Raw genomic sequence first — 15,095 nt, 5'->3', positions numbered from 1 at the left:
GATTTTAACATTTTTAAAGAGAAAGTGGAAGAAGTCTTCCTAAAAGTAGACAAAGGGACAAAGAGCTTCAAAATAGAGATGAAAAATAGAAAACTGGAAACTCCAGGAACTCTCTATAAAGCTGAAATTATCTCAAAGTAAATTATTTAAAAGTATACTTTTTGAAAAAAATGCTCCAACCATTCTCTATTTTCTGTGACTGTAGTGTCCAATATGGTAGCCATTAGGTCATGTGGCTATCAAGCTCTCAGCATCTGACTAGTGTAAAGTGAAATGTGCTATTAGAATAAAATATTCACTTGATCTTAAGGACAGTATCCAAACCAATGATGCAAAATACTTCACTATTATTATATTGATTACATGTTGAGATGATAATGTGAATACATTAAGTATAATATTATTAAAATTGTAAAGAAAATGAAATGTTCAGAGTGAGATCTGCCTATGTTGTCCTGAAGCTGGCACTGCTCATAAAAATCCATTCACACAGAACTATTCTCCAGCAGTCAGAGGGGAGAGGTACAGGCAGTTTCTAATTGAGAGTAGGAACTGAGCTAGAATGAAGCTATGTTGGCCTGGGCTGTTAGTTGGTGAGCGGCATGGACACCTCTTCCTTTTCTATCTTCTTGATGGCTGTACTTCTCAAAATCTTACTTCTGGTGTCTTCATCAGAGTCAACATAAAATCTTTATAATATTAGTTGAAAAATCACCTCTTTCAGTGATTGTGTTTGTACAGAGCATCCTCTTTCCATGTTCCTCTTGCCTCAACTCAGCTCTATTCCTGACTCTGTGATCCCCAGTATTTTACACAGAATAATTAAGAGTGAGTGTTGCATCCCATTTTTACATCATCAGAAGGATTTTCAATAGGTTCAAATTCTAAAGATTATTATAGAGTTCCAAACAGTTCACCAAAAGAAAATTCAAGTAGTACTTTAATATAAGAAAATATGTGAAACCACAGTAGTAAAAAAATACAAAATAAAACAACTTAAATATCCTTTTTAGGGCCAGAGATTTAGCTCAGTGGTTCCAGTGCCTGCCTCATAAGCTCAAGGTCCCAAGTTCAATCCTTTGTACTCCTGTCCCCCCGAAAAAACTTTTAAAAATATCCTTTTTATCTATAAAATTGGTAAAAATGAAAAGTCTGATAACTCAGTATGTGGTGAAGTTATAAAGGCATTTTCATATATTGCAGTTGAGAGTGTAATTGATATACTTCAATGGAGGGCAATTTGGAAACATGTAGAACACATTTATTACAAATGCTTTTACTCTTTGACCAGCCTTTCTATTTTTAGGAATTTATTCTACAGATGCACTTGCAAACATGTGGAGGCAAAGGATTAGAAAAATGCAATTCTATCAATAGGGACTTAGCAAAATAGGGCATACTCATTAAATAGAATATTACGCAACTTTCGCTATCTTGAAATCAAGATATTTCCAAGACATCTTATTAAGTGAAACAAAAACAAAGTTCAGAATGGTATGCATACAATAATGTCATTCATGCAAAAACGGGTATAATCATATATTCAATTCTGGGTATAGAAAATAAAATTCTAGAGTGATGCACAAGAAATTAGTAACAGTGTTTTGTAGGATCCTCATAAAAACATCTTCCATTCCCCTTAGGAGCTCGTGCCTTCCTGTCAAATCCAGTCTTTTCCTAATTTCTCCATCCACCAACCTTTTACAGGCAATCAAAAATACTGCTCCTGCCCCATTCTACTACCTTTCTGTACAATTTTATGCCCTTTGGAAGCCTAACAATTTCCCCAACTTATTCTGATGAACTACTTTGTGTTCTGTTGTTAATAGCTTTCTGGAGCAGCTTCTGTTGTAATATTTTAAGAAGCATTTTTAAAACTTGAAGATAAATATAGGTGTTTGTTTAGGAGTGGATGCTGACTAGAGGACAAGAGCTGAGAAAGGTGAAGCCAATCTTTGTGTATTTATGGATTTGCAAGAGCTCGGCACTTTGCAAAAATTTGAGTAATAAATGCAAGATCCAATATAAGCTAATGTACCCCATTGAAATTAAGTCCTCAAATCCTTCAGAACAAAGCCCAACATAGAGCTGCTTTAAAGTCTGAGGTTTTGGCAATTTTAAACTGAAGCTAGGATTTTTGGGAACTTTGAAGGTTATATGTTGATTCGTTGAAAAGAAACTATAGCATTTGCTTTTATAACGTTTTCCCCAAGCTCCACCTCACCTCCAAAATCTAGCAATTTTCACAGGGTTAAATTTCTCCCTTGGATACACTCCTACTATTGGAAGAAAAGGACATGGTCAACATCCAGTCCAAGGGAGAGTTAGGTGATGTGAATATTTTTTCAAGAGGAGAAAAATGAGCAAGGACAAAAGTAGATGAAGCTTGCAGAAGTAAAGAGCAAGGCCAGAAAGCCTCATTGGGGCCATTGATTTCTTTGTTGGAGGTGATGACATTGGTGTAAAACAGTAAGAGGAGATAATTAAAGCCTTTGAAATCCCTAGGAGACCAAAGCCCTGTGTATCTATTATGGCAGCCTTATAAGTGATGGCTTCTGCCAGAATAGTCTAAGCGGGTATTTGGCACATTGGAATATGTTCACTTCCTTTTCTGCAAAAGCTATTAAATGTTGCATTGCCTCTTTTTTTTTCAAAGGGGATGAAAATAAAGAATGTTTGTGAAAAGACTGATGCTTTGAAGGAAGGGGAAAAATACCTGTTGATAGATATGAAAACATACAAGTTCACAGACTTTGGACCATTCTCAGCACCTCCTGTAGATCATAAGCCACATTTCATTTTCTTATCTCAGGGACAAAAACTAAAACCATATTTCTTCACCATATTAGCTATCTCTCCTGCCTCTGTTATCCAGAAACATAAATACCATGTATGATACACATGTTAAATTATTAGGCAACACTCTTACCTTCCTCTCTGATGCTTTACTTAGCACTTTGTACCTATGCCACTGTATTTTTATATTAAAGGTGAGATATGAAAAATTCTTAGCAATGCAAGACAAGACTTTTGGCTAGTGCCCACATAAGCAAATGCTTCCAAAATTGTGGCTCTGTTAACATCCCACAGAATCTCTCCATATTTCAAGATAGGCTTGCAAGGTCTCAAAAGAAAATCCACCCTAAGTTTGAAAGCCTTGTGGCACTCTGAGGAATCTGGACAAATGATTACAATTTAAGCAGAACATCATTCTTCAAAAAACCAGGCAACCACAGATACCAAAACACTGTGAAGCATGTCATTTATTCTTTCATTTGATGCACATAGATTAAGCATCTCCTATATAGCAAGAATACTACAAAGGGCAAGGAATGCAAAAGAAAATGAAGTACTTTCTCTTGAGAGGATTAAAGCCTGGTAAGAAGAGATGGATATGGAGAGAGAGGAATGCAGTAGCATCTGCCAATTTAAATCCATACAGTATATAGAGGATACTGAGGAAATAGGAAGTGATATTTAAGGAATGAATAGGTATTAACTAATTAGATGGTGGTGGAGTGAGAGAAAGTGGGTTTTGTGAGTGTATGTCAAACAGAGCAAACAGCACAAGCAAAAGGACAGAAACATGAAGCAGCTGAACATGTCCAGGGAAGAGGAAACAATGCTATACAACTAAGCTAAAGAATAAGTTTTGAAACCAAATGAAACCTGAAGTAGGTAGATATAGTTTTAGTAATGGCTCCCAAGTTGCCCATAAATCCGTATATACACGCCCCTGTGTGACTTTGCATTTTTTCCATCCTTTGAGCCAGTTTAGTCATTTGACTTATTCTAGAAAGTCTGACCACACCACAGCAATTGTGAGGCTTAAAAGTGTGTGCTCATTGAGATTTGTCCTCTTTTGTTGCTGGTAATCACAATCATCACTGTATGAATGAAAAATGACACAAATATGTATAAATAGCCTTGATTAACCAGAAAATGTAGCTCAGCAAATGCATTTTATTATTACTACGGGCAGTTGAAAGTGAAATTTTCTCTTACTTCATATAGGCAACCTATCATAAATAATCTGGCAATTCCTGTTTGCTTCAGGAAATGTCAGTTCCCCATGCAAAGAAGCAGCACAGTTTTGTGGTTAAAGTGTCAGGCTCTGGAAACTGCCTAACCTGGGTTCCAATCCAGGTTCTATCACTTATAAAGTATATGAATTTTGACAAGTTATCTAGTCTTATTGAGCCATGATTTCCTCATCTCTATAATGGAGAGCATAAGCACATCTCATAGGGTTCTATGAGGGCAGAGTTGAGCTATTCTTTCATTTTCTACTTTTGAGACATCAGAAGCAACATTTACTGAAATCAGCCATAGCTGTATCTGCTCAGATTTATATTTAACTGAATAATGTTAAAGAAGTTTAGTGCCGCATTTGGTACACAAGAAATGTTAAAGTGAATCATTAAATAAATAAGGCCAAATGGCGATAGGAAATCACTACTGAAGCTAGGTCAGGGACCTAGAGGTAACTGTCATTGTTTCTTCTATGTAGCCACCTGGGGCCCCTGAAGTGAGAAGAGGATAATAACTATTCACTTCCTCCTGGGCATTTAACTACTTAAAAGAATCAATTACCAAAGTGTGTCAACACAACTGAAATGTTCCTGGCAGTGTTTACCAATGTTACACACATCTTCTTCCACTGAGAGCAAACTCAATCCCTAGGCTGTTATTTGAAACTGGCTTCCAGAATGGTACTCTTCTCCCTACTGCTGTCTTGCCAAATTTGCTTTAGTACCATGCAGAGTACCTCCCTGCTCTTCCTAAGGATTCACTTCCCCCTCAAAGAACTCTGAAGAATCTCCTGTTTCGATGCAGTTCAAAGATAAGCAATGCCTCCAAGATGTTCTAAGCTATGTCCATCACTAAGCAGCCAAAATTTTATCTCCAATTTGCCACATAAAATTGGCATCTCAGGAACAGTACTCATCTGCCTCCACTTCTCCATTTGCTACATTATGACTATTTATGCCTATAGTTCAGAGCTACTGCTGTCTCTGCTGGTAACACTCTTCATCAGTTACACTTTTTTCCCCCAAGATTGAAGCTTAATTGGTTTCAATATTCCTTTTCACTTTTACCAAACCTCAGTAGAGCCATCCTGAAGAACCTCATTAAGTGAATTGGCAAAAAAGAAGAATATATTGGCTTCACGTAAGTTTTCAAGGGCAAATATTCAACAGTGCCCCAGATCCCCCAGACCATCTAGCAGAAGCTGACTAAGCAAACCATTGTGATTGGAAAGCCAAGTGGACAGGCCAGCTAGTTCCAAGAAAAGAAACAAGGCTTATCCTTTGTTCCTAGGAGAGACAAAGGGGTGAATATTAAAAATTGATTCTCCTAACAACACACATGGGAAAACATGGTCTCAATCCAATTAGAAACTCAGAAATCACAACTTTTTCACTACATTTCATGAAAAAGCAGAGCTTCTTAATTTTCTGGCAATGGGAAGGGAAGTTGTATATTATATTTTTAGGTCTGATGGGAAAATTATCCAGAACAAACAATATAAGTCATCTAAAGTAAACTAGGATTTGGGAGTAAGTCACCAAATGTAAGGACTTTGTGTGTAGTCAGTTAAGGTCAAATTACATATAGTCCTTATCTCCAACTCACTGAAATCACTACCTAATGCCCACCACCACGCATACACTTACACACAAACTGTACAACTCAGAAACCAGGAAAGGAATGTGAATCAAGATAGCACAAAGAAATTTAACTCTAGGGATAGATGAGTATCAACCCCACACTGTTGTTTCTGCTGCCTTTTGACTTCTTGGATCACCAATTCTAATTACCCACTTGACTCTACTGTATTAGTCGTTCAGAATTTTACATCTTTTCTGATAGCCTATAAATCTCCTACATGACAACTACGAAGTTAATTTCTTTAATATTAACTCATTTGCTTATTAGAAGAACTTTCTGATGTTGATACTTTTAGAGATAAAGAAACCAGAGTCAGGTACTTGCTCAAGACTAAGAGGGTCAGCCCAATCACTAAATTTGCTAAATATTATTTTATACCCATTAAAAATTATTGATATTTAATCTGCATGCCATAAAATTCATCCAAAGTATATGATGCAGTGGTTTTAGCTGTAAAGTTTTTCTTCACTATTCACAGAGGTTTGGTTTCAGGACACAAACACACACACACACGCACACACACACACACACACCAAAACCCAAGAATGTTCAAGTCTCTTATTCAAAATAGTATAGATTTTGCCTGTCACATACACATGCCCTCTTGTATACATCATCTATAAATTACTTATAATACTTATGAAAATGTAAATGCTATGTCATAGCAATTATACTGGATTTTTTATGGAATAGTGACAAGAAAAATCCATGTGTACATGTTCAGTACAAATGCAATTTTTAAAAAATATTTTCAATCTGCAGTACATCAAATCTGTAGATGCAGAACTCACAGATTTGGATGGATGACTACATTTACAAAGTTGTGTAGCCATCACCACAGTCCATTTAGAAAATCTTTATAATAGCAAAACAAAAACTTCACCTGTAGACAGACACTTCCCATTCTCCCTCTTCCCTGACCTATACTTAGGCAAGAATTTAATTATTAGAAAAAATCTGAGGTAATTCATAATCTGCTTTGAGTCTTCATAGATTTTCTTATCCTGGACATTTCATATAAATGGAATCATGCAATATATTGTCTTTTGTAACTGGCTTCTCTCACTAAAACACTTCAAAGATTACAAAGTTTATGAAGGTCTTCACTCCACCATTTCAAAGGTATTATCTCTCTGTCCCCTCTTATTGAATCCTATCCTCTTGACACCTACATCCTGGTATGACAAAGAAATCCTCATATTTCTGTATATCTGTTAGAACACATTATGATCAGTACCTCACAGATTAATCCTACTGGTATCTCACCACACTATTACTATATACAGTCAACTAATAAGTTTAGTTATATCCCCTAAAAATATTCAAACTCATTCAGCCAATGGAATTCTATTCTTTATAGTAATCACTCGTAGTACCTCGACCACTAGAGAATTTACTTTAGAATTTGAGTTTTCCCATTTTCAAGTTATCTCCAAAGGTTATCAACACAATGACCTTCATATATCCCTAATTGAGTAAAGAAAAATTTTAACATCAATTTTCAAATAAGATGAAGTTATAAGTATTGGAAGTTATATTTATTCAGAACAAGGAAATCATCCCTACTTCAACAACTCAAACAGCAAATTGTGTGTGTGTGTGTGTGTGTGTGCATGTCTGTGTTTCACACTATGTAGGTGTGTCTGGGAATAACAACCAAGTTAAGGAATGTCATCACTTAAGAGTTTCCTACCCACATTTTGTGATTTAAAATTAGGTCTCTCCTTGAAATCTCAGCCCTTTTCTGGCTCCTTTACATGATAAGTTCTCTTCTAATTAGTTAAGTGTTGACATATTGCCGTTCACTTGGGAGATTTCAGGTTCATTTGTAACAGTAATAACACTTGAGCAGGGTGTCTTATGTCAAGATAAAAGTCCAAAATGAACTAGGAGAATGTGTGCAAGTATAAATATCTGAGAAAACAGTCAGGGTTAAATGTTGAAAGACCTTGAAATTCTTTTTATGCCAATTTCTTTCCAGTGTTTGCAGTTGTCAAATTTCCCAAGCAGGTCAGATGATAAATCAACTGGTCATCAGTATGTCGGTGCATGTTCCACCTATAAAGCTGTGTGCCTTAGTCTATGGAAAAGAATCAGAACATTATCAAAATTGAGTTCTGGAGGATATGCATTTTTTAAATCAAATAAGTGTTCCTATATGGTAATATCAAATATTATAAAGGTCAATTCCTCTCCATTTAACCTATGAATGAATCAAAATTCCAATCAAAATCTCAATTGGTATTACTCTGAGAAATGACAAAACAAATCTAAAAGTTAGCATATGGAGAGCCAGGGATGTCACTTAGTATTGAGACATTTGTCTAGCATGTGGTTTCAATCCCCAGCACCAGGAAAAGAACAAAAAAGAGAAGAAAGGAAAGAGAAACATACATAGAATAATAAGCAGGAAATAATAGTGAGATTTTTATTTTTATTGCTATTCTATGTTAAGAACACATAATCACATTCATTTGGGGAAATTAGCACATATACATATTACATTTTAATCACATTTACTCCTCTTTCCCCCTCCCCTTCTGTTTCTTCCCCCCCTTCTGTTTCTTCCCCCCCTTCCCCAGATCGACTTCCCATCTCCACAAAATCTGTCTCCTCTTTCTTAAAATCTCTCTTTTATTTTGCTCTTCAACTTTTTATATTTTTAGTTTCATGTCGTGCCTGATGGATTCATTCTGCAGGGTTTCCTGGGGTTGTGAATCTGTCTTTTCCTAGAATATTGTTTAAAATTTTTTGGAGTGCTGGCTTGGTATTCATGAAGTTCCTAAGGTGCATTTTGTCATGAAAGTATCTTATTTCTCCATCAATTTTGAAAGATAGTTTTGCAGGGCACATAAATCTGGGTTGGAGGCTGTTTTCCTTCAGGGTTTGAAGTATGTCACTCCAAGCTCTTCTTGCCTTGATGGTTTGTGTTGAGAAGTCTGCTGTGATTCTGATGGGCTTTCCTTTGTATGTGATTTGTTTCTTTAACTGCTTGGAGAATTTTATTCTTCTGTTGGGTTTCTGGAATCTTAACTATTATATGCCTATGTGTAGATATTTTTTGATCACAGTAGTCAGAGTCCTACATGCCTCTCTTATCTGTATGTCGAGTTCTTTTTCTTTTTGTGGGAAATTTTCTTGGATCAGTCTTATGTTATTCTTCTTTGCATTGTCTAGTGCTGCTGGATTGATTTCTCATGGTCCCTTACTATTTTTAAGAAATTTTTCTTTTCCTGGTCACTAATTGCAATCCTATCTTGTATATCTGAAATTGTATCCTCACATTGGCTCATTCTGCTGTGTAAGCTTTCAATGGAGTTTTTAATCTCCTGGAAATCTGTTTGCATCTGTTTTATGGATTCCATTTGTTTCCTGTGATGGGATTCCATCATGTTCCTCAGCTCCTCTATTTTTTTTATCTGTGTCTGCTCTAGATTTATTAATCATTTCTTGTACTATGGGCACAATCTCTGCTATTATCTGAGCAATTATTTCTCATTCCTTTTTTTCCAGATCCTCTTTTGTTGCCAGTTCAATGAGTCCAGGTGGTTTAGTATCAGATTCTTCCATCTCTTTGCTCTTTGAGGTTCCCTTAGGTGATCTGGAAGTCTGGTTTGGGGACTTATTTATGTGTCTTCTCATTTCAACAGATGCAGCCTGCTATGTCTTTGTTGATGCGACTTTTTGCTCACCCAGTGGTCTTGAATTCTCAGCAAGCCACAGAGAAACCTTTACTCTGCTGCTCACCAGTACACCAATTCCTGCGTTCAGAGTGGTGGCTTTCTGAATACCTGACCTGACCTGTTGTCTGGGCGGGCTTCTGGTTGGGGCCTGTGCACACTTGGGATGGTATCTAGGTGTGCCTCTCTCTGGGGATCCTATGTAGCTGTTGTCTGGGAGGGCCTTTGGCTGGGGGCTATACACCCCAGTTCCTGTTGTCTGTGCAGGCTTCTGGCTAGGGTCTCCAGGCACTTATCAATGGTGTCATGGTATGGAGGAGAGCCTGTGGCTGTTGCCTGTGTGCCTGTGTAGCTCTTTTCCAGGTGGGCCCTTGGCTGTGGCTGATGGTGTGGTGGGCCTCTGGCTGAAGCTTCTGTGCCTGTGCAGTTCTTGTCTGGGCAGGCCTTTTGCTTGGATGGGTGTGTTGGAGCCTCTGAGGTCGGGGCCAAGCCCTGGCAGTATCTGCCTGCACCCGCTCTACTCTGGTCCACATAGCTGCTCCCCTGGATCTGCACACACTTACTGATGCTATGGCAGGCTTCTGGCTCTCACATGGTTTCTCTTAAGAGAAACCAAAAATATAGATATACAGAAAAATAAGATAATAGAAAATAAGGAAACAGATCCTTTACACATGGGAAGGGAATCAAGAGATTGAGGGATGGGAGGGAAGGACGAGAAAGGGGTGAAAAGAATTAAATTGTGCTATTTACATTTACCAACTCCTCAAAAGGAATGTTATCATTGTGTACTGCAAACATGTACAAATACAAAATAAAATTTGAAAAATAAACATATTACAAGGTTATTACCATTGCAAAGGACACTTCTACTAGAAAAGATACTTTAGAGAAAGAGTATAGCAATTCCAGAAAGAAAAACAGATTGACATGAATGTACAGTGTACAATAAAAGTATCACTTTAGTGTGAAAGAGGAATAGATGAATTATTCATAAATACTGAGCAAATTGGCACACTATTTGAAAAGAAATTTAGACACTTTTCTTACAATGTATATCAACTCAATTCTAAACAAACTACAAAGTTAAATATTTTTAATGAATTTTTAAAAAAATAAAAGTATAGGTGAATATCTGATCATAGAGTGGTTAAAACCTTTATTCTAAGAATAAAAGTAAAAAAAGAAACAATAATAAGAAGTTATAGATTCAACTACATCAAAATGTGTACAAAGTACCATGAATCAAAAAAAAGGAAAATAAGTAGGAACATGTAATATAAAGATCATATGGTAATATATCTTCACTATATAACATTTCTAAAAGCAATAATAAAAAGAGCACACCAAATAAATACAGAAAGAATATACACAAGAAATTCATAAAAGATATGAGTCACTGCTAGACATTCATAAAAGATATGAGTGACTGCTAGACATACATAAAATGATAAAATTCACTGGTGATAAAATAAATTAGAACAAATGACATACCATCTGTACCTATAAAATTTGCAAAAATGTGGAGAAAAGCACTTTTATAACATTTCTAATAAGAGAAGCAAAAAAACAGAACATTTCTAGAGTACAATTTAACAAAATCTATAAAAGCCCCCCAAATTATTCAGTCCCTTTGTTCTAAAAATATCACTTGTAAGAATTCACATAATAGAAAATAATCAGTAAGATACACAAATAGTCATGTAGTGGCATGATTATCACAATATTATGTATAATATCAAAACAAATTAGGGAAAATTACTGTGTAGCAATAGAGATGGAATAAGTAGTGTGAACATAAGTTCATTGAAATACTGCACAGCTATTGAAAATTGTTTTGGCCCTGTCCCAATGTGAGAGAGCTGAAACATGCCAAAAGAGTGGTGCCTCCACCCATATGAGAGCAGACCCACACCAAAGGAGTGGTGCGCTGCTCCCATATGAGAGAGGAGAGCTGTGCCAGAGGAGCAATGTCCATCTCACATATGAGAGAGCAGATTTGTGCCAGAGGAGTGATGCCTTACCCCTATGTTCGACAGCAAACTTGGAGTGGCACCTAGCCCCCACATGAGAGAGCAGACCCACATCAGAGAACCAGTGTGCCAATGACAGGGGAGCACAGCACAGGACAAGAAAGGCAAAGACACCAGCCACCAGGACAGGGTGAGGAGGATCCCCCCAGGCAGGCCCACCAGCTGATGGCTGGGCCAAACGGAGCCGGCGGGGCCGAGTGGGGCCGAGCGGTTGCAGGCTGACCAGGACCTGTTTGCTCCAGCTTGCTCCACCAGCTTTCCACCAGCCACCAGGAAAGAGTTAGGAGGACCCCACCACACCCAAAGCAGGCCCATCAGCTGAGGGCTGGGCCGCGCGGGCGCCTCCAACAATACTCACCCCACCCCCAGCCCCCGCCGGCCTCTGGCCTTTTGGCTATGCAGCTACTTGGTTACACATGCAGAGGCACAGGAGGACAAGAGCCATTGTCCTGAGCTCCACAAGTGAACAACAGAGAGAGTGTCTGTCTAAGGCTCCCTGATGAAAACAAGCCCACTGGAAAAGTGAAGGGAATCTCTGCAATAAAGGCACACCAGACCACCTTGATTGGTAAATTGGAGGGATTATCAGCTCCCATCGGAAACTGGACTTTCTTCAGGGGAAAAGCAGCTGAAACCTGTAGTAGAAACTTGCAGAGTGAAACCCTGCAGGAGGAAAGGGAGCTCAACTTGGGACTTGCAACCAGAAATCTGTCGGACTCTCACGGGTCTGGGACTAGCTTATTCAGACTCATTGACTTATAACTGCACACTGCTGCCCATGTTGTCTATTGTGACAGCAGAGACACACCTCAAAGGAGGCCCTTTATTTTTTAAAATTGTCATTCTTTAAGAGGTATTTGATGCTATGGTGTTCCTGATTGTATGACTTGGGCTAAGATATCGTGATTGATCTAAACAGTTTTCCTTCCTGGTATAATGAAAATGAGATAGCCTCAGAGTCATTAGAGACTCAAAACCTAAAGACCAGCTATATCTGGTAGACACCTCTGAGAAGCAATCATTCCATAAGGGGTTTAAATAGATCAACAAAGATACTTACAATAAACAACTTCATAATATCAACCCAGGAACTAAACCAGGGACAGTACCAAAAACAAAAATGAGAAGGTATTTAAGCAAGTCACAAACCCAGACTTCCACCCCACAAAAGGCAATTTCTGGGGGAAATGGGGTGCAAAAGTCTGATAATCAACCACCTGGACACACTGAACTGATAGCACAGGAAGTAACAAAACAGATGAATGAGGCTCTAGAAAAATTCAAAGCAGAAATAATCTCCCAGATAACTACAGAGATGGTGAGCAGAGTGAAAGACATGATTAGTGGCTCTAGAAAAGAAACTGATAAAGAAATAGATGAGGTTAGAAACATGCTGGAAGCCAGGAATGCCCAGCATAAGAAAGAAATAGAAACCATGATCGCCCAACATAAGAAAGAAATGGAATCCATGAAACAGATTCAAACAGATATTCAGGAGATTAAAAACTCCATTGAAAGCATGCAGAGCAGATTAAGAGAATCTGAAGATAGAATATCAGATATAGAAGACAGGATTGTGGTGAAGGACCGTGAAAACAGAGATTTCTTCAAAATAGTAAAAGACCATGAGAAATCAATTCAACAGCTGCTAGATGATGCAAAGAAGAATAACATAAGACTGATAGGAGTCCATGAAAAAACAGGAGAAAGTACAATTGACATAAAAACTGTTCACAGAAGTAATAGTAGAAAACATCCCAGACAGAGGAGGAGAATTGGACATACAGATAAGCGAGGCATATAGAACTCCACCCAGCCATGACCAAAAAAATCTACACCTAGACATATAATAGCCAAGATCCCAGAAACCCAACAGAAGAACAAAATCCTACAGGCAGTTAGAAAAAAGAAACAAATCACCTATAAAAGAAAGCCCATCAGAATCACAGCAGACTTCTCAACACAAACCCTCAAATCAAGGAGAGCCTGGAGTGAAGTATTTCAAGCCCTAAAAGAAAATAACTTCCAACCTAGACTGTTGTATCCTGCAAACTATCTTTCAAAATTGATGGGGAAATTAGATACTTCCATGACAAAGAACACCTGAGAAATTTCATGAACACCAAACCAGCACTCCAAACAATTCTAAGCAATATCTTAGAAAAAGACAATGAAGGTCACAACTCCATGAGGCTCAACAGAGGGAAGCCACCAGACAAGGTAAGAAACTAAAGAGAAAGGAGGAAAAAGAAATAAGAGCCAACAACAGTAAAACATTATGACAAGGATGAGTCAATAACTCTCAATTATAACTATCAATGTTAATGGCCTCAATTCACCAATCAAAAGAAGTAGACTGACAGAATGGATTAAGAAGCAAAATCCAGCAATATGATGTATACAAGAAACACACCTAACTCAAAAATAATTCATATACTGAAGGTAAAAGGATGGAAAATGGCTCTCCACGCATTAGGAACCCAGAAAAAAGCAGGCATAGCAATCTTATTTGCAGAGAAAGTAGATTTCAAACCAAAACTAATTAAGAGAGACAAAGATAGTCACTACATCCTTGTGAAGGGAACAATCCAAGAGGAAGAGATGACAATCCTAAATATTTATGCACCAAATATGAATGCCCCCAATTATACAAAACAAATATTAATGGACATGAAAAACCAAATAAGCACTAATACAGTTGTAGTGGGGGACCTCAATACCCCACTATCACAAAGAGACAGATCATCTAGACAAAAAATTAACAATGAAATTCTATAACTGAATGAAGCTATTGAACAAATGGACTTAATAGATATTTACAGAGTGTCCCACCCCACAAAATCAGAATACACACTCTTTTCAGCTGCACATGGGACATTCTCCAAAATAGACCACATGCTAGCTCACAGGACATGTCTAAGTCAATGTAAAAGACTTGAAATTACCCCCTGTCTATTATCAGACCAAGGTGCAATAAAATTGGAGTTCAATAACATGAGAAACTGCAAAACTCCCCCAAACACCTGGAAATTGAATAACACCCTCCTGAACAACCAGTGGGTCACAGAGGAAATTAAAGAAGAAATTAAACAGTTTCAACAAGTAAATGATGATGCCAGTACAACATTTAGGAATCTATGGGACACAATGAAAGCAGTTCTATGCAGGAAATTCATAGCAGTGAATGCCTATATTAGGAAAACAGAGAGAACTCAGATAAATAATCTAATGCAGAACCTCAAACTCCTACAAAAAGAAGAGAATAACAAACCCAAAGCCCACACAAGAGAGGAAATTATAAAGGTCAGAGCAGAAATCAATGCAATGGAGAATAAGAGAACGATACAAAAAATTAATGAATCAAAGAGTTGGTTTTTTGAAAGAATAAATAAAATTGATAAACCTTTAGCCAATCTTATCAAAAAAAAGAAGGAAAAGACGCAAATCCATGCAATTAAGAATGAAAAAGTGGAAGTCACAACAGAACCAGCAGAAATCCAGAGGATCATCAATACCTACTTCGAGAACCCGTATTCTAATAAAATGGAAAACACAGAAGAAATGGACAGATTCCTAGATACATATGAATTGCCAAAGTTAAATGAAGAAGATACAGAAATTCTAAACACCCCAATTACAATGAGTGAAATTGAAAATGTAATAAAAAATTTACCAACTAAGAAAAGCCCAGGTCCTGATGGCTTCACTG

The sequence above is a fragment of the Heterocephalus glaber genome, unplaced genomic scaffold, assembly GCF_053883595.1.
Source record: "Heterocephalus glaber isolate CG9 unplaced genomic scaffold, H.glaber_assembly_v1.0 deba00001613, whole genome shotgun sequence".
Taxonomy (NCBI): domain Eukaryota; kingdom Metazoa; phylum Chordata; class Mammalia; order Rodentia; family Bathyergidae; genus Heterocephalus; species Heterocephalus glaber.
Note: the sequence above shows the minus strand (reverse complement) of the source record.